Below are 19,607 nucleotides of genomic sequence, written 5' to 3' on the forward strand. Positions count from 1 at the left end.
CTGAGTTAACAGGGAAAAAGTCCTCTGTGTAAGCACACTGATCTATTTCCAAGGAGCCATCCTCCTTCCCTCTTCACTGGAATTATTTGGGATTACATGTGTATTTCAGAACATTTTAAGTATCCCTTCCTTTTGAAGTCTCCTTACCATTTTCTTTGGCCACAAGAGAGATCCTTTCTTTCTTTTCTCTGAACTGTTTGAAATGTTTCTAGTGTCCATAGCTATGCCCAAAGCGTGCTTCTTTAGGGATTTCATCACTTTTTATCACTGGACAATGCTTTTTGTTGGGTCAGAAAGAAATCCAGAGATATCCTTCCTTGCATTATTTTCTCAGTCTTCTTAAAAATGAAATGATCAGCAAAACAAATCAAGAGTTTATAAGAAATCAGCAGAATAAAACTGCCAGTGGGTTTTATCAGCACATTTGGCATCCCTTCCAGAGTTACAGTCTCTGGGGAGAAAGCATCATCTGTAACCAGTCTGGCAATCCATAATATTGACCCTACTACAACATACTTTCTGTGGTTTCTCTCTCCCCAAACCCCTTACCTAGAAATTTATCTTTAGGCCTGGATTTCCAAAGTCCTGCTTCTTTAAAGCAAAATATTCCCTTCAGGGCTTCCCTGGTGGCGCAGTGGTTGAGAATCTGCCTGCCAATGCAGGGGACACGGGTTCAAGTCCTGGTCTGGGAGGATCCCACATGCTGCGGAGCAACTAGGCCCGTGAGCCACAACTACTGAGCCTGCGCGTCTGGAGCCTGTGCTCCGCAACAAGAGAGGCCGCAATAGTGAGAGGCCCACGCACAGCGATGAAGAGTGGCCCCCGCGTGCCACAACTTGAGAAAGCCCTCGCACAGAAACGAAGACCCAACACAGCAAAAATAAATTAATTAATAAACTCCTACCCCCAACATCTTAAAAAAAAAAAAATTCCCTTCTAGAATCATATTTTCATCATGAGAACCATCCTAACTTTCTTGGTGAGACAAATTGGATGATCAAATCTATGCCCCACTTTTAATGTTTACTTTGCTTAGTCCTCATAAGCTGCACGATGGCAAACAGCTACAGGTATTACTATAAACTCCCTGCTTCCCAGGTGTTTTTAAATGAATTACTGAAGTTCTCCTCCTCGGCTACTGGTCTTCTCTTTGCTATGCGTATTGTTCTCTATCCAATCAAGTTTCAATGGTTTTTCCTTCCCATCAAATTTCAGTTGAACTCTCTTGATCAGGTTAGCAGATCTCTTGCCAAACACACTTGTCCTCAGAGACGCCAAGAGTCTTCCCCGCACACCAAACCCTGTTTGTCAACACTATCTGTGCGACAGTTATTTGTACACTTTCTGCATCCTCTTCCAACTCGTGGTCTACCTTCCCCAGAAAGGTAGGAATACCGCACATCCCCCTGGAGGTCTTCAGTTTCCTAGCATGACATCATAGCACCAGAGATACATATGTGGTTTCTTTTAGTGTATTTTTATGCAAACCAATGAACAGGGTGATGGTTTGTAGATCTGATATTTTGGCAGCTCATCATGTATGCCTTGGCTTGTTGTTCACCACTATCCATTTTCCTTCCTTTAATCACAGAACTCTCAAGTTTAGTTGGGCACGAGCTCATCTAATTAGAGGCTACATTTCCAGCCTTCCTTGCAACTTGGTGGGGACCAATGAGATGTGAGTAGAAGTTGTGCTAAAATGATGTGCACATCCCCTGTCCTTTCCCCATTCCTGAGGACTGAGAGATAGCAACAAGTAGACCCAGAAATGAAAGCCACTGGTTGAAGATGTCAGTGTCACTGTACAAGCCAAGGAATAACCATATCTGGACAGTTACATGAGAGAGAAATAAACTTCAATCTTGTTACAGCCACTTAATGTGGGGGTCTCTCAGTTACAGAGATTTAGTGCAAATAATGCAGGCCCTAAGAAGGTAGCAGGTCTTACAATCAGGAATCTTGGGTCACCTCTGTACCCTTCAACAGGAAGTTGCCAACCATCTCTTCAATGGTCAGCTTGCTGGGCCCAGAAACAGGAACCCTTGAACCACTGGCAGTAAGAATCCTCACTGTTTGAAAAAGCAAAGAAAGCTACTGTTTCCAAGTTCCAGGAGTGTATTAGCTCCTATAACAACCCCCTATTCTTCAGTAGGCCTTACAGTAGAGATCCACCCTCAAATCATTTCACCTTCTCCAGCAGGACGGGCCCCCTGTATGTTGCATGTGTCACCCACGTGGTCCTGAGAGCCACTCTAGAGCAGGAGCGCTGAATGTTCTGGGTGGAGAGGGATGAGTCCACAGGGCATATGCCCATCCCTCCATTCTTGAATATGGTAAAATCAGAAACAGGCTGAGTTTGCTTCTCCTTCTGCAGTTTAGCCACCTGACTTGTCTCTAGAGGAAGAACCACTGATGGGCAAAGGTGGGCTAATAAAGGAAGCTATAGTGAAAGACAAGAGGATGAAAGAGAATAACTACGCTGATGACAATTCAACTCAATTCATATCGATTAAGTCCCTATTAAGTGTCCATAGCTGTGCTAACCCTAAATGATAGAAACAAGTGACAACTAAGCAGTAGTTTAATCCAAGGAGTAAACTGCTCTGATCAAGGAGATAAGATGTGTGTAGATGAAATGAGTCAGAACACGGTTCAGGGTGGGCTATCTAGTAGGTTTGGTGGACAGTCACAGGGAAGAGTTCAGGGGGGCTGAAGCTGTGAGCTTTGAAAGAAGTGGCCTGAGGGGAGCCTTAAAGATGTGGACAGGACTTGACTAGGTAGAGAGGAATGTGGAGGGCGGGGAGGGCACCTCACACAATATTTCCCAAGCCTGGCTGTATGACAGGATCACCCTGGGGAGCATCTACAAATACCAAAGTGTGGCCCCACTCCATACCAAGTCATCCAGATGCTCTGGGATGAGGCCCGGGCAAGCTCCCCAGGTGACTGTGATGAGACACGAGGGTTGAGAACCACTTCCTAATCTTGTAACCAGAAATGACAGATTTACTCCACAAAACTTCCCTCTTTCATTTTAGCATTTAATTTCATTTTAGTATCTAATGCCAGACCTATGTCTACTGCATCTAATTTGTACCAAATTAAAATGCAGAGCAGGATGTGACTTAGTTTAAAGGGTAAGAAGAGAGAGCGCCACCCAAAAACTTAAAATAACATCTTGTGGTTTGAATTTTATCAGTGGGTGTTGCGATCCTCCCTTAACTGACAACTGCTGGCGGAAGCAGGGTAGATTTTAACAATTGGCAACCACAGAAGGCATTTCATTATTGATCTAAAGAGACTAGCCATTGAGTCACTGTAAAATGTGAATGTGATTTCTTAAAACTTCTCTATCTCCCATAAAAATCTACTAAAGTCTTTTCAGCAATGGAAACATTAAGCTAACAATGAATAATGCTCCATCAGCGGTACCTGAAAGCTCTCAAATAACAAGAAACGAAATACCTAGTGGTTGTGGTTAAGGTATCAGATATACACACTTCAGGTTGTTTGTCTCCTTAACTAAAAATAACCCTAGGACTGAACCCTAGCTAAGCTTCAAACAAATTCTGTAAAAGAATTCCCCGATATATATTCGGGGAATATTGCCAGGGCAATAGTAAACAATCCCTTGTAAGAGGCCCAAAAGAAAGCAACAAGTCGGTAACTTAGCAAATGTAGGTGGGAAGGATAAAGGACACAGGGAGCTTTCCTCTCCTAGGGGATGGACTACTGCAAGAAAATGAGCATGAGACACTTTAAACCAGTACAAACTGAAAAACAGTTATAAGGAGAAACAGAATGAAAAGGCAGAGAAAACAGGTTTAAAAAAAAAAAATGAAGTGGTTATTGGTAGACTAAAGCTAAAAAGGCAAGAAAAAGGTAAGAGCAGCTCTGCCGCTAGTGCTAACCATTCATGGCTGTTTTTTCCCTCCAGTAGAGCACGTAGGTCAGAAGCAATTTGAAGATTGTGTCTAACTCTTGCTTTGTTTTTCAATTTCCTACAACTAGCATGGAGCCTGGCATGTGGCAGGTTATTTATCAAATTGATGCTCAACATCCAAAAAACAGAACAACCCAATTCAAAAATGGGCAGAAGACCTGAACAGACATTTTTCTAAAGAAGTCATGCAGATGGCCAACAGGCACATGAAAAGATGCTCAACCTCATTAATCATCAGAGAAATGCAAATCGAAACTACAATGAGGCATCACCTCACACCTGTCAGAATGGCTATCACCAAAAAGGACACAAATAACAAATGTTGGTGAGGATGTGGAGAAAAGGGAACCTTCATGCACTGTTGGTGGGAATGTAAATTGGTGCAGCCACTGTGGAAAGCAGTATGGAGGTTTCTCAAAAAACTCACTACAGAACTACCATATGACCTAGCAATTCCACTCCTGGGTATATATCTGAAAAAAACAAAAACACTAATTTGAAAAGATACATGCACCCCAATGTTCATAGCAGCGTTATTTACAATTACCAAGATATGGAAGCAACCTCAGTGTCTATCAACAGATGAATCAATAAAAAAGAGGTTTTATATATATATATATATATATATATACACACACACACACACACACACACACACACATACACACACAATGGAATACTACTCAGCCGTAAAAAAATAAGAATGAAATTTTGCCATTTGCAACTACATAGATGGACTTAGAGGGTATTATGCTAAATGAAACAAGTCAGACAGAGAAAGATAAATACCGTATGATATCAGTTATATGTAGAATCTAAAAAATAAAACCAGTGAATATAACAAAAAAGAAACAGACTCACAGATATAGAGAACGAGTGGTTACCAGTGGGGAGAGGGAAAGAAGGAGGGGAAAGATAGAGGTAAGGTATTAGGAGGTATAAACTACTATATATAAAATAAATAAGCTGCAAGGATATACTGTACAACACAGAGAATATAGCCAATATTTTATAACTATAAATGGAGTATAATGTTTAAAAATTGTGAATCACTATGTTGTATACCTTAAGCTTATATAATATTCTACATCAACTATACCTCAATAAATAAATAAATATAAAAACAAAACTGAATTGATGGACTGTGTCCCCTTCCCCTTCCACTAGCTTCTAGAAGATTTTATCTCAGAAATAGGAAAATAAATACTCTAAAGTATCCATTTATGAAACTGAAAAAAATTTGTAGAAAGATGGATCCTAATTGTTTAGGAGTTTGTATCTAATGAGAATGTAACAAAAAAGTAATAAGTAACAGAAATTACAAATAAGAAAATCTAAGTCAAAAGTGAGATGTAAATTATCAGAACTCTAGCTGGATTCCAACAGGCTAATATTTGAAATAATTTTCAGCAACCAGGACTCTGCTCTTCACTCAATTCCCCTATTTGTGTATTCATTGTAGATATCAGTTGAACTAGAGGGGTTAGCACATTTGAGGGTGTTTCAACACACCATTCTGTATTTAGACAGCATCTGTCATCAAAGAAGTCCCGGTGCTATGCAAATGGCAACTCCCTCACCTCACACCCAGAGGACGCCAGCAAGGCAGGATGGAGAGCAGTGCTTCATCATTTGAGTTGGAGCAGAATGATTGAAAGCAGTAGGAGGGAGGGAGAAAAGACAGGAGAGCGCTCATTGAGGCTGTAATGAACCCTGAATGATCATGAAATAAAACTGCAGCATGTGAACTAGAGCTAGCCAACAGAACTTTGGGTGCTATCTGACACTGCAGCCTCTAGCCACATGTGGTTACTGAGCACTTGAAATGTGGCCAGTGCACCTAAGAAACTGAAGTTTAAATCTTAATTTTAAATCGTTTATATTTTCATAGCCACATGTGGCTGGTAGCTACCATATCAGACATCACAGCTTTAGACCACACCATTCTAAACCACTTATTTTCTCCCTCCTTTCCCTAAGCACAAAGTGAGAACACCTCGGGATATTTCTGCCTCCTGAAATCCTCCAGGTGTGTTCTCACTCTTACCAACTCTGGAAAAGTCAATGGCTGGTAGACGGCTGAATCATCATTGGTATGGTGGTCAAACTTAAATGTATTCAGTCATCTGGGAAAGTTTCTTCCCCATTCCTTCCATTGTTTGGAGACAATGAATTAAAGAGTGAAAGAGGCTACTAGTTTTCTACGTGAGGTGAGCAGGGATTTTTAGTAATAAGCCCAACTGAAACTTCCAGGTACTTCAAACTGTGTCAGTACAGAGATTAGCTTCTCCAACAGACAGCTCCAATGGAAAACCACTAGGAATGTTATGAAAAGATATGTGAAGTTCACGTGTCATTTAGGAATGGCTTATAATGGCTGCTCAGTTTAAAGACAAGGGTCTGTGACATGAAGCACAAGATCATATTTCAGAACAAAAAAAAGTATTTTCAATTCAAACAATTATCAGATGCCAATTTTTTTAGTAGATGAACATATTTACCACTTTCTGCTATCTTCAGATGGCAAAAAAACTCCATCTTCAGCCAACCAGGTGCCCTTTCACAGAGAGTGGGGAGGAAGGGGGAGAGCCTTTTAAAAGGGTTCCTGCACAATTTGCAAAGTCCTAGAAACAGCTCCACAAAGCTGCCCAGTAGTTATCTTTTAGCCTGCAGGAAAAAGCTGTTGTTACTTTGGTGAGGAAATGAGAAATCCACTAAGAAAACAGCCAATTTCCCAACATTCAAGTGTTTCCATAATCTGATATTCGATTACCAGCTCAAATGTATTGCCCAATGTAATTCCACCATTTCAGGCAAACAGATACTCTTAAGAGTTCCCCATTCAAAACAGGCATTCTCATAAATCGCTAATAAAATATAGATTGGTATAACCTCTTTAGGAGGCAATTTGGCAATAGAAAAGTTGTCTCTCAAAAATAAAGGCAATAAGCAACAATTCCCAAAGATAAAACAACTCAGGAAATATGGCTTCCAAAAGCCTTTGCCAAAAAACCCTTAATGATGATGAACCCCATCAAATGTTAAATTATCAAGAATGACAAAGCCATGGAAAAAAGACCAATGGTTAACAGTGCATTGATTGGGGTCAAATAAGTGGGGGAATAACCAGGGGAAGTAGAGCTACTAAGTGTTAAAAGTATAAATCCTAGGGCTTCCCTGGTGGCACAGTGGTTGGGGGTCCGCCTGCCAATGCGGGGGACGTGGGTTTGTGCCCCGGTCCGGGAGGATCCCACATGCCACGGAGCGGCTGAGCCTGTGAGCCATGGCCGCTGAGCCTGTGTTCCGCAACGGGAGAGACCGCAACAGTGAGAGGCCCGCGTACCGCAAAAAAAAAAAAAAAAAAAGTATAAATCCTAACAAAATGAAAATAAAACAAACAACAAACATCTGATATCAGGGGAGGGTTGCTGGGCAAAAGAGTCAGATTGTTTATTACATCGTTACATCTTGCCCAACCCATTCTCACTCCCAGGCCCTCAGAGGTTTTCATCTCTCCTCTGAATTTAGAGAACTAATCCTCTTTGGATAAAGAATAACTTTTCAACAGACTAGCCATTTTTTCCTTTTGTTAAATTCAAGTAAGATGAAATAGGATATTTTACTTTTAAACCTACGTTTAGCTTGAGCTCAGTCTTGGACAATTATTTCTGCCCCTCATTTATTTCTCTCTCCCTCTATGCATCCCTCCTATTATAGGTACAGAGCCAAGCCTGAAATTAATGTTAACATTGGTTAGTTTATGGTTGAGATTTTTGCGTAATATTTTAATTTCTCCTTTGAGCTTTTTGTTTGTTTGTTTTGCTTGATCTTTAAAAGTGAGGAACACATATCATTGAAATAAATGTAAAATAGTAATTACTTTTCTGATTTGTATGGTTCATTTTCCTAAAATGGTCACCTGATCTGTGCTTCTCTTATTTCCCTGACACTCACCAATCTCAGATTCTGACTCAAATACCCTCACCAGTCCTCTTCAGCCTCTGACCCTCCTTTCTCTGGCTGTGCTTCCGTTTTTAGAGGAACACTACACTTCAACATGAGAGAACTGTCCTTTGTCATACCTCCCCACAGTCGACAGGCAAGGTAATGCGGGCCTCCCAAGAACGTGGAAAGTGTAGATAAGAAAAACAGCAGGTCTGGGGTCTTTTAACTGGAGGTGTGAATGGAAACTACTGACGCTGGGAATCCCAACTGTGCTGTTGTTACACATCAGTGGTGACACACCAACACACACAAACTGGATTTACTGGAAGTGAAGGCAGTTATACCACTAAGACCTCTTGCAATACCTAGACAGGTTCTTTCTTTTCTTCTTTCTTTCTTTTCTTTCTTTCTTTCCTTTCTTTCTTTCTCTTCTTTTCTTCCTTCCTTCCTTTTCTCTTTCTTTCCTTCTTTCTTTTCTTTCTTTCTTTTTCTTTCTTTCTCTCTCTTTCCTTCCTTCTTCCCTCCCTCACTCACTCCCTCCCTTCCTTCTTATCTATCCATACATCCTTCTCTTTCTCTTTCTATTTCTCTCACTCTCCCACACACACACTCTCTCCTTCTCTTTCTCTCTCTGCCCTCCCCCCACCTTAAAAGAAACCCTTCCTCCCCTTAAAGGAAAGTCAAATAAACAAAGTCTATTAGGTGACTTGGAGGAAGAAGGAGGGAGGGTGTTTGGGTTGAGGGAGGGAAGATGGAAGAGCCATTAGGAGCATAGGGTAGCCGCATCCACATTTGTAATTGGATACAGTCTGCTCTACCACAGAACTCCAAGAATGCATTCCAGGCATGACAAGCTTATCTGACAACTCAGAACAAGGTAGCTGTTCACGTTTTTTGTTTATTCCATAGCAAAAGTCAGTGATCTTGTTTGGTATGGGTCCTCCTCCTCCTGCCTCTTCCTGTCCTCTGTCTTTTAAAAGGTGTATCAGAGCAAAAGCTGCAGAAATCAAATTTTACCAGTTCAAAAGATCACGGCTCATCAGGTACCACACAGACCAAGCTAAACAAGTAACATATTCAAAAAAAGTCAGATCCTGAAAGGTAAGGTATTTTATAAGTTATCTATACATATATGCAATGCTTCAGGAGTTTGATTTTAGCTTCTAATTTAAGCTTTCACTTTTTTGACAAGTGAGACAACAGACACAGTCAGCTTCTATGTAATATACCAGCAGTCATGACCCTTCCTAGAAACAGCAGCTCAAAAAGACTAAGAAATCAAATTTCATGACTGAAAAATAAAGTTGTTATCCTGGGTCATAATTATTCAAAATGTGCTATGCCAAATAACAGTCTCACAGGGCTGTCTGTGGGAGAAAAAGCAGGTCCTCACAGACCGGTCCCCTTGGGAAATACTGCTCCTATATTCCCTCTGGAAGACACAGTGTAATATGCATTGGCTCATTGAAGGTTCTGAGAGGTCCTGCGGTTAAAACAAGCAAACCACGATAAAAGCCAAATGGGTTAACTTTGTTCAACCCGTTCCAAACCTTTCTGACTATGGTATCTATTCTCTGAGGTAATACTTCGACATTCCTTCAGCCTGATGATCCAGTCTAGCTTGAAAGCTCAATTATCCTATGAATGCATGAAATGAACTGAACTCTTAACCTTTAAAGGCTGGCTTATCTGTCACACAGATAAGAGCCTAACACACACAGGCACCATTCCTTGGCTGTGAATCAGGCTCATAACAGCCAGGAGTAACATTTGGATACCCTTTGCTTAAAGTTTCATGTCTAGACTTGAGAAGTCTAGAGAATCACGAAACACCATGATTGTTGCATAAAAACCATAAGCAATGTTCAGAGACTGGGAACGTGCTTCCCTATTTGACCCAATCTTCCCTAAAAGTCCCTCCCTGGTCTCTCATTATCACTTATCGTCCTCCAAACCCAACTTCCCCACTCCCCTTCCTCCTTGCTTTCTGTAGTTTACTACGCAGACTCGATGCTTCCCATTTCAGTCTGAAATTATGCTTAAGAGAAAACATCTGCATAGGAAGTCCAACATCATTTGGAGGAAAGAAGTACCACCCCGGGGAATGAAATTCTCGGTTAACTGGACAAAGTGCTCAAAGAAATCTTGGGGAAAAGATCTCAGAAATTACTCACACAACTGTTGTGCAGGACTACCTTAAACACGTATCTCCTCTTAATGTGCACTATATTTTACCCAAGTACACAAGAAATGGGATCAACATTTAGTATTCATTTAACAGATGTTTATTCATCACTTACTATTGGTTAGGCACAATTCTAGGCATTGGAGATAAAGCAGTGAAGAAAGTCGAAAACACTACACTAGAAACAACACCACAGAACAGACTAGCAAATTCAGTAATACCAATCCATATGATGACTTTGGGGAAAACAATTTCTAAATGGAAGAAGGCTGACTTTAAGAATTCAGAACCGGGCTTCCCAGGTGGCACAGTGGTTGAGAGTCTGCCTGCCGATGCAGGGGACACAGCTTCGTGCCCCGGTCCGGGAAGATCCCACATGCTGCGGAGAGGCTGGGCCCGTGAGCCATGGCCATTGAGCCTGCGCGTCCGGAGCCTGTGCTCCGCAATGGGAGAGGCCACAACAGGGAGAGGCCCACATACCACAAAAAAAAAAAAAAGAATTCAGAACCATCTTACAAGGTACAAGGAAAGTTTCTGCATCCATGAGGACGTGGGAAAGGCAACAGATATTTATTTTCTATCTATCATTTCTCAGGCATCATGCTAGATACTTGTATAAATGTTACGTTTTTTAATTATCAGGACTATCCTTTGACTTAGGTCCTAAGCTTTATATTACAGTTAGAAAAATGAGACAGAGCTGGTGGTCAAACTTTTGTAATCTACCTGACTCCAAATCCATACCTTTTATACAAGAATAGTGAGGTTAGACCTGAAACTGAATTCATGGCTACCTCAAAGTTACATTTCTAATGTGACCTCATGATGACAGAGAAAAGATATCTCAAAGTACAGTGAGGTAGAAGAGTAAATATCAACATCACATCAAAAAATTATCTTCATGGGGCTTCCCTGGTGGCGCAGTGGTTGGGAGTCCGCCTGCCGATGCAGGGGACACGGGTTCGTGCCCCGGTCCGGGAGGATCCCACATGCCGCGGAGCAGCTGGGCCCGTGAGCCATGGCCACTGAGCCTGCGCGTCCGGAGCCTGTGCTCCGCAACGGGAGAGGCCACAACAGTGAGAGGCCCGCATACCGCAAAAAAAAAAAAAATAAATTATCTTCACAAATTTGTTGAACTCACACCTCCCAATTTTAAAACTAACTACAAAGCTACAGGAATCAAGACAGTGTTTACTGGCAGAAAGATAAACATATAGCTAAAAGGAGGGAAGTAAGAATGCAGAAATTAAACTCTCACTCTTATGGTCAATTCATTTTGACAAAGGTACCAAGATGATTCAGTGGGGGAAAGAAGAGTCTTTTCAACAAATGGTGCTGGGAAAAGGAGATATTCACATGCAAAAGGAGGAAGTTGGACCCTACTTCATACTACATACAAAAATTCACCCAAAATTGACCAAAGTCCTAAATGTAAAAGCTAAGACTATAAAACCTTTAAAAGAAAACCCAGGGGTAAATTTTCCTGATCTTGGATTAGGTCAGAGTCTCAGATATGACACCTAAAGCAAAAGCAACAAAGAAAAGAAAATAGGAAGTTGGACTTTATTACAATTAAAAACTTCATGCTTCAAAGGATAAAATTAAGAGAATGAAAAGACAAGCCAAGAACAGGAGAAAATACTTGCAAATCATATAGTTGATATGGGTCTATTATTTAGAGTATAGAAATAATTCTTACAACCCAACAATGAAAAACTAACCCAATTTTTTAAGCGGGCAAAGAGCTTGAATAGACATTTCTCCAAGGAAGACATACAGGTGGTCAATAAGCAGATGAAAAAACATGCTTAACATCATTAACCATGAAAGAAATGCAAACCAAAATTACAAAAAAAAAAAAGAGAACCGCCTGGAGGGGTGGGATAGGGAGGGTGGGAGGGAGGGAGACTCAAGAGGGAAGAGATATGGGAACATATGTATATGCATAACTGATTCACTTTGTTATAAAGGAGAAACTAACACACCATTGTAAAGCAGTTATACTCCAATAAAAAAATAAATTTAAAAAAAAAGAGAGAGAAGCAAACAAAAAGGCAGACAATAACAGTGGTTAGCAAGGATGTTGAGAAATGGAAACTTTCATGCTCTTTGGTGGCTATGTATACTTTGAAAAACAGTCTGTCAGTTCCTCAAAATATTAAACGCAGTTACCGTATGAGGCAGCAATACCACTCCTAGGTATATACCCAAGAAACTTGAAGATGTATGTCCACACAAAAACTTGCACGAGAATATTCACAGCAGCAGAATTCATAATAGTTAAAAGGTAGAAAAACCCCAATATCTATCAACCGATAAATGGATAAATAAAAAAAAAATATCTATATGGCATGGACTGATTGATTGTGTAGTCCCAGAATTCATATATTGAAGCCTAATCCCCAATGTGATGGTATTTGGAGATGGGGCCACTGGGAGGTAATTAAGTCATGAGGGTGGAGCCCTCATGAATGAGATTAGTGACCTTAGGCTTGCTTCCTGTCTCTGCTCTCAGCCACGTGAGGATACAACAAAAAGATAGCCACCTACAAACCAGGAAAGGGGTGCTTACCAGACAGCAGATCTGCAGGCACCTGGTCCTTGGACCTCCCAGCCTCTAGAACTGTAAGAAATAAATGTTTGTTGTTTAAGTCACCCAATCTATGGTAATTTCTTATAGCAGCTTGGACTAAGATACCATACAATGAAATATTATTCAGCTACAAAAGGGAATGAAACATTGAGTCAAGCTACAATGTGGGTGAACCTTGAAAACATCATGCTAGGGACTTCCCTGGTGGTCCAGTGGTTAAGACTCCGAGCTTCCAATGCAGGGGGCTCATGTTTGATCCCTGGTTGGGGAACTAAGATCCTACATGCTATGCAGTATGACCAAAAAAAAGAAAAAGAAAATATTATGCTAAGTGAAGGAAGCCAGATAAAAAAGGCCACATATTGTATGACTCCATTTACATGAAATGCCCAGAATAAGCAAATCTATAAAGACAGGAAGTAGATAAGTGTTTGCCTGGGCTTGGGATTTGTTTTGAGGATGATGGAAATGTTCTGGAACTAATTCCAGTTGCACAATTTTGTGAATGTACTAAAAAATATATCACTGACTTATATACTCTGGATTCTACATATAAGTGATATCATATGATATTTGTCTTTCTCTGTCTGGCTTACTTCACTTAGTATGATAAACTTATATACTCTAAAAGGGTGAATTTTGTGGTATGTGAATAATATATCAATAAAAAATATCTTACCCTCCTAAAAATAATCTTTGAATCAAATAGAATCTGATATTAGTTATCTATTTTCTCCCACAAAACCCACTGGCATTGAGGTGAATCTACTTTTGCTGAATCAGATATGTAACACCAGGATCTAGTCCTAAGATTCAAAAAATAAAGAACTATTCTGTGCACTGAAAGATAAATAAACTTCAATAGGAAAGTTCTGAGAACTCCACCATGACTAAAATAGCATACTCAACTGAAAACAAACAAAATTATATCAACGTGGGAGCCTATAACTTCAGATTGGGCTCTATAAAGTCTTCAGAATCCATATGCTCTAGTGACCTCATGGAAAGGAAAGAATGAAATAGCAAGTCAAAGGTCAAAGTCAACTCCAACACATGGAAACACCAATATGAATTATGTCAAGACTTGTCAATCCTGGCTGCCACATTAGTCATCCTAGAACTCACAAAAAGATTGTGGAGACTCCTCTTCTGAGAGGCTGTTGACAATCATATCCACAAATGAAACATGGGTCCTCCAAGACCTCAAAAGCTTTCTTCTATCATGGTAGGCAGTACTGGCTTAGGTCACTGAGGGCCTATTTACAAGCAATGAGGGGTCTAATTAAAACCCTTACAGAATGACTAAAAGCCAAATCTGGACATGATGTTAAAAAGATGACCTTCAAGCTCAAATCTGGATGTGACGTTAAACTGAACTTGAAGCTCCAAAACGGTTGGTTGATCTTTGATCTGTATGCTTGCTTTACATTTAGCAATGACTCAGGCCCACATTTAAAAAAAAAAAAAAAAAAGAGTTACTACATCTCTAATTCTCAGAAATACCACCATGTAGGCTAAGATAGACATGCACGTGTACACACATACTCACACAGACCAACCCATCACAAGTCAAAAGAACCACCCAAGCTAATGAAAAGCCTGCAATTCATTGTCTGCAGTCAAAAGAGCAAGATAGATGGAGCAATCACAGATAATTCCAAATTTTGAGAGGTTATATTCCCAAAAGGTAGTTATAAATCAGCTGTTTGAAACTTGAAACACATTTTCTCATAGAAATCTGTTAGCTTGTGGTCACATACCCAGGTGAGACCAGGGAGACCAATGCAATGCATGTGAAGCAGAAAGTTGATGGCACTTCCTAGAGGGGGAAAATGTCTTCCAAGTTCAACTCCTAACGTAGCTCAACAGTGGCAGTGCCCCGGCTGCAGCATGGGGAAACAGGGTGCACACTCTCTGGTCTTGTCCTTCCCCAGATATCCTAAACTGGTGAACAAACAGGCCCTGGGCCACATGGGAAACCCACCCCACTCCCATTCAGACATATGAATCCTTCACAGGGGATCTCTCTGTGACTGCGAGGGCCTGTGGCTTTTTGCTGCTCTCCCAAAGTTTTAATTTCAGTAAGTGTCTGCTTATCCAGAAGTGAAAGCAAACAAGACTTCTCATTACAGAATTTTAAAAAATATTTTTTAGTTGAAATACAGCATGCATACAGAAAGTCAAATTACTGGATTTTTAAAAAAATGTACTTCATAGGGAAGATATATGAAAAGTAGTGACTTTCAGCAACTTCTCAATGTCTCTTGTGGTCTATACAAATTCTGTTTTTCATCACCCTTGTGTCCTACACCCAGCACAGAGGCTGTACATAGTGGGCACCTCAAAGACGTGTGGGATCTCTGTACCTTTAACTTCATTAGTATTGTGGATGTAATTTATTTTTTAAAATACCTTAGAATAACTTACATACACTGTGATAGTGACCTTGAGCAATTTGCCTCTTTGTGCCTCAATTTCCTTAACCAGGGAATCATTCTCGCCCAGGGAATTGTGTGGCTGAGTGACCAGAGTAGGAAGGAAATTAAATTTTCAGTGGATACCTTGGTGCCTTCAGAATGTGGTTTCACAAATACATGTCACCCATTAAACAATCGAAACGGAATGCATTATGTGAGTCATCATTACAGTAAACCCCAAATGAGAACCGGGAGCGTGTAATAACTCGGGACGCCCTCCCTAGCCCCCTCCCGCCATCTCATTGTCCCTCCTCCGGCCCTCCTCAGACTTACACTGAGCTACTGGCTCAAGCCCCATCCTCAGTCTGACCTCATTCTAGCCTGACCACCTGGTTCTGATTCACAGCCTTGCTGTCAACCCTGCTATTTGTGCTTCATTCTCCAGTCCTGCTTCAGAATTTCAGGTCAAGGATCTCTGTTCCTCCTCTACCAACCAGCCACACTCTCACTGACCCAGAGTTTCTTGGGTGAAAGTGATGGATCATCCTCCTTACAGAAAACCACAGGGCTAATTCTGAATTCAAAGTTTGCTTATTACCTTAGGGTCAGTACAGAAAAGGGAGTGGGGTGGGGAAGGAAGGGTTGAGCGACAGTTTTAGAACCAGAAGAAAAAGCAAACATACAAGTGTGACCATCAGGGTACTCTGCAGTATTGCCCCACACCCCCTTCACACACACAGTATCAGAGAGGGACCAATTAAGCCAATTCCTCACCTTAGGGACAGCAAATACATTCCTAGAAGATAGTTTCTGTCAATCGTGATAGATTATCTATCAAGAAAGGGTCTTCACTAATCTCACTTCTTTCTTTAATAGGCCCACAAAAGAACACAGGGCACACTTGCAGAAGGCAGCTCATCATGTCTGGGGGGTCAGGACTACAGTCTTAGTACAGGCACTTCAACAGGGCTCCTCTCCTCAGCACCCTTCTGAGAACCAGCCTCGCCCCGTGCCCTGCCCCTCCCTGGCCACTGGGATGACCCAAACCAAGGGCAGCCACTGCACTGACCAAACTGAGCCAACCAGATTCTCTTTGTCCAGAATTCATAAGTAGACACAGGGATCAAGGCAGCCTCTGACGGCCACTGATCTTAAAGACAAGTGGGACCGCCGGGGAAAGGGGTCGGGGGGCTGGGGGGAGGTGCTATTTTTCACCAGGTGCTGGGAAAGCAGAGATGAGAGGGAAAAAGCAGGGAAAGCAGAATGGCAGGGCCTGTAGACAGAGATGGGCAGACCAGAGACACAGAGAAAGGCAGAGCGAGACACACAGGAAGACAGACAGACAACACACACATGCAGTGAGACAGAGCTAGAAGCCAAGTAACAGATGCACAGAGAGACAAATCAGATGGGGAGGCCAGCGGGGGTGGGCGGTCTGGTGGGGAGAATGGAGGACCGGATGGATCTCTGCTGTGTCTGAGGCCCTGCCAAGTTCCAGCTGTGCCTCTAGCTTCCTGCCCAAGGGCTCTGTGAGCTACGCCTGCATCAGTCCAATAAAATCCCCCCTTTCCTGATCCAGCTTGAGATACTATTTTTCACATATGAAATAAGAAAGTAATTTCAAGTATCAAAACCCAACGAGAGGAGGGATTGGCAGATTTTGACACATATTGCTGAGAGCGGCATAAATAAATAAAAATGTTTGGGAAACCTATTTAATGACTGTTATCAAAATGCTATAAAATAGTCTTACCCTATTATGAATCTTACTCAAGGTTCATAACAGGCGAGAAGTGGATACAACCTTAATGCCCAACATTAGAGGATAAGTTGAGCAAATTAGGACTAGAATATATTATTTTATACAATAAATAATATTGCTTCTAAAGATATTTGTGAAGAATATAACATGTCAATTATTCGTGTTTAAAGAAAAATACTAAGTATAAAAGTGCACATTGAAAATAAAAATCACAGGAAATGCTCAAAGAGATAATAGGGGCTACATTTGGATGGCAAATCAAAGGGGGTTTTTCCCTCTCTTTTGCTTATTAATTTTCTGTAGTTTCAACGTTTTTATAATGAGAATATATTCAAGATGATATATTTAATCACTTAAAATCAAATGGTAGGGGGAGTAGTAAGAGTCTACCCCTTACACTTTTGTACTTGTTTTTCTCGAGTCGTAACTTTCCTATTACTGTAGTATCCAGTGTGGATTCCTACACAGAACTGCCAACTTGAAGAAGCAAGGTCACCCAGTTAAGCTCTTGTTAATACTGTCACTCTGACATTAATTTCCTAACATTTCCTCAGTGCCAGCCTACCTTGTGTCAGGCTGGGTTTAACTGGTGTGGATACTCTGCTGGGCAACTTATGACTTTCTGAGTCAGCCAATTCCATTTTTAAATGTTTTGACAATGTCAAGGATCTCCAGCTTAATCAGCTGCCCCGAGGCCTATCTGAGCATTCACCAACCTGATGGTGGTCAGAAGACTGTTCCATGTCCAAAAAGATCCCCTTTCTCCCAGGATATTTAGATCTATGACTGTGCTGCTCAAGGTTCTGCTTAGGAATCAGAGCTGTCCTGTCACAAGCTGGTTGGTTGTTTCCTTTCTTTAAGGATGATACAAATCAGCTATAAAGATTCTCTTTCTCACTTCTTTTTTATGTGCATATGTATGTATATGCAAAGGGACAAGGGAGGGGGCATAAAAATGTATCACTTTTATATATGTCTTCGGATATTTATAACATAAGAGCACAGTGAACCCATACATATAATGAACGCTCAAAAAATGTTATTAAAGATTACTAAATGGCATGAATACAGAGTGTGGTGTTTTAAATTCCATATATATGAACACAGAAACCAACAGCTGAGTCAGAAATTATCCTGGTAGGCCTTTCACTGACCTATGGCTACCATAACAAACTCCCCTCAGTTTCCCCTTTTAACATAAATCCCAGAAGCGTGCGGAGAAGGTGAGGTCGGTATATTTACCTGACTTTGTTAATTGCTGTCTGGACCTTGGAACACTAGGAAGGATGCCCACCTATAGTAATATGTGGCCAGACACCTTTTCAAGAACAGAAGAAATAGTCCAATTCCAGCCCAAATACTCTAAGACCCAAGATGGTCTCCACATCTCTCCTGGCCGGGCCTCTCAATTCACAACAAAAACTTTCTTCCTTCCAAATGGCCAGTAGGCAGGCCTGCTTGAAGGGAGAGGTACTGAATGTCTCAAATGAGTTCTACAAGGATGGCTTTCCTTCCAAGTTAAACTCCTGAGGTAGAAATCCCTCCCTGCAAGAGCTATCTCCAGCTTCTCAGAGCTACAAATGCATTCAGGGTCCCCATTCAGATGGGAACGTATCACTGCCTTTCTCTATCACTGTTTGTAGCAAACAGTATCACTGGGTTACATCCAGGAGGAGAAAAGCGGGAAGAGAGGTGGGTTTCTCCTAACGGTGTGTTTAAGTCAGGCTTCCTCCTTTACACTTTACTGTGGTTACAGTTCAGAGAGCTGGCTGGGTGGACAAGTCCAACTTCACAGCCATTACTGTACCCACCTTTGTGACATGGAAAGGTTGAGCAGAATAACTGTTTTGGATTCCGTGGATCACTTCTAAGACAGGATGGCAGAGCTGGAGTTAGAAAGATAAAAAGCTTATTCTGTTTCATCAAAGTGATCCTTAAATAGCTCCGGAGGGAAACCTTATCAGCCCTCAGTTTTGCACTTGTGTGATGAAGAGGAAGACACAATTACTAGATGTGCTCCTATAACAGGGATTGGTATGCAGTGGTAACCAGAACCTATTATTTCTTTATATCTAGAACAATTACCGCCTAAGTGTAATCTGAATTGAGGAAAATGATAGCGACCTATTTTCAGCTACAGAAGCAGTGGACAACAGTTCATAAAAAGCTCTCTAGCCTGCAGTTTGAACAAGTCAGGTCATGTCATGCCCCTGTTCAAATTTTTTCAGTGTTCACTTATTACCTACAAATAATAGATGTCTGGCTGCAAACCAGAATCATCCATAGATTTATTTCATTTCAGACTGTGCCACCACGCACAGCTTGTGGGATCTCAGTTCCCTGAACAGGGATTGAACCCAGGCCACAGCAGTGAAAGCCTGGAATCCTAACCACTGGACCACCAGGGAAGTCCCATCCATGGATATTTAAAAAACAAAATGCACACTCACATCCTCTTCCTGAAGGTGGCAATTCAACAGTCCTGGGTAAGAACATTTTTTAAAAATCCTTCCAGATGACTAAAATGCACAGGATTGAGAGCTACAGACTTACAAAAGGAAGTCTCTGGTCTTCTGTGCTACACACGAGGCTTGATTCCCGTAACTATCCACCTCACATTTCACCTTCCAGCAACACTAATCCACTTGCAGTTCCCCACAAACCACCCCAGAGCCTTTGCAGCAGCCGCCCTGCCCCCAATGCACACATGGCAGAGTAGTCCCTCTTGAGGTTGCAGCTCTAATGACGCTTTCTATCCACTC

General features: G+C 41.4%; 1 protein-coding gene across 5 annotated transcripts in view; it reads right to left on the reverse strand.

Moving 5' to 3' along the window:
* Positions 1-19,607, reverse strand: part of OSBPL3 (oxysterol binding protein like 3) — a 206,022-nt gene that overhangs the window by 113,491 nt on the left and 72,924 nt on the right. For 4 of the 5 annotated variants that reach the window (XM_033863094.2, XM_033863092.2, XM_033863093.2 and 1 more), the window contains exon 2: positions 12,646-12,696. The exons of the other annotated variant lie outside the window; for it this stretch is intronic. The gene's annotated coding sequence lies outside the window, so the exon portion shown is untranslated. The remainder of the gene's footprint in view (positions 1-12,645; positions 12,697-19,607) is intronic. 5 annotated transcript variants of the gene reach the window in all.

The sequence above is a fragment of the Tursiops truncatus genome, chromosome 9 (assembly GCF_011762595.2).
Source record: "Tursiops truncatus isolate mTurTru1 chromosome 9, mTurTru1.mat.Y, whole genome shotgun sequence".
NCBI lineage: Eukaryota > Metazoa > Chordata > Mammalia > Artiodactyla > Delphinidae > Tursiops > Tursiops truncatus.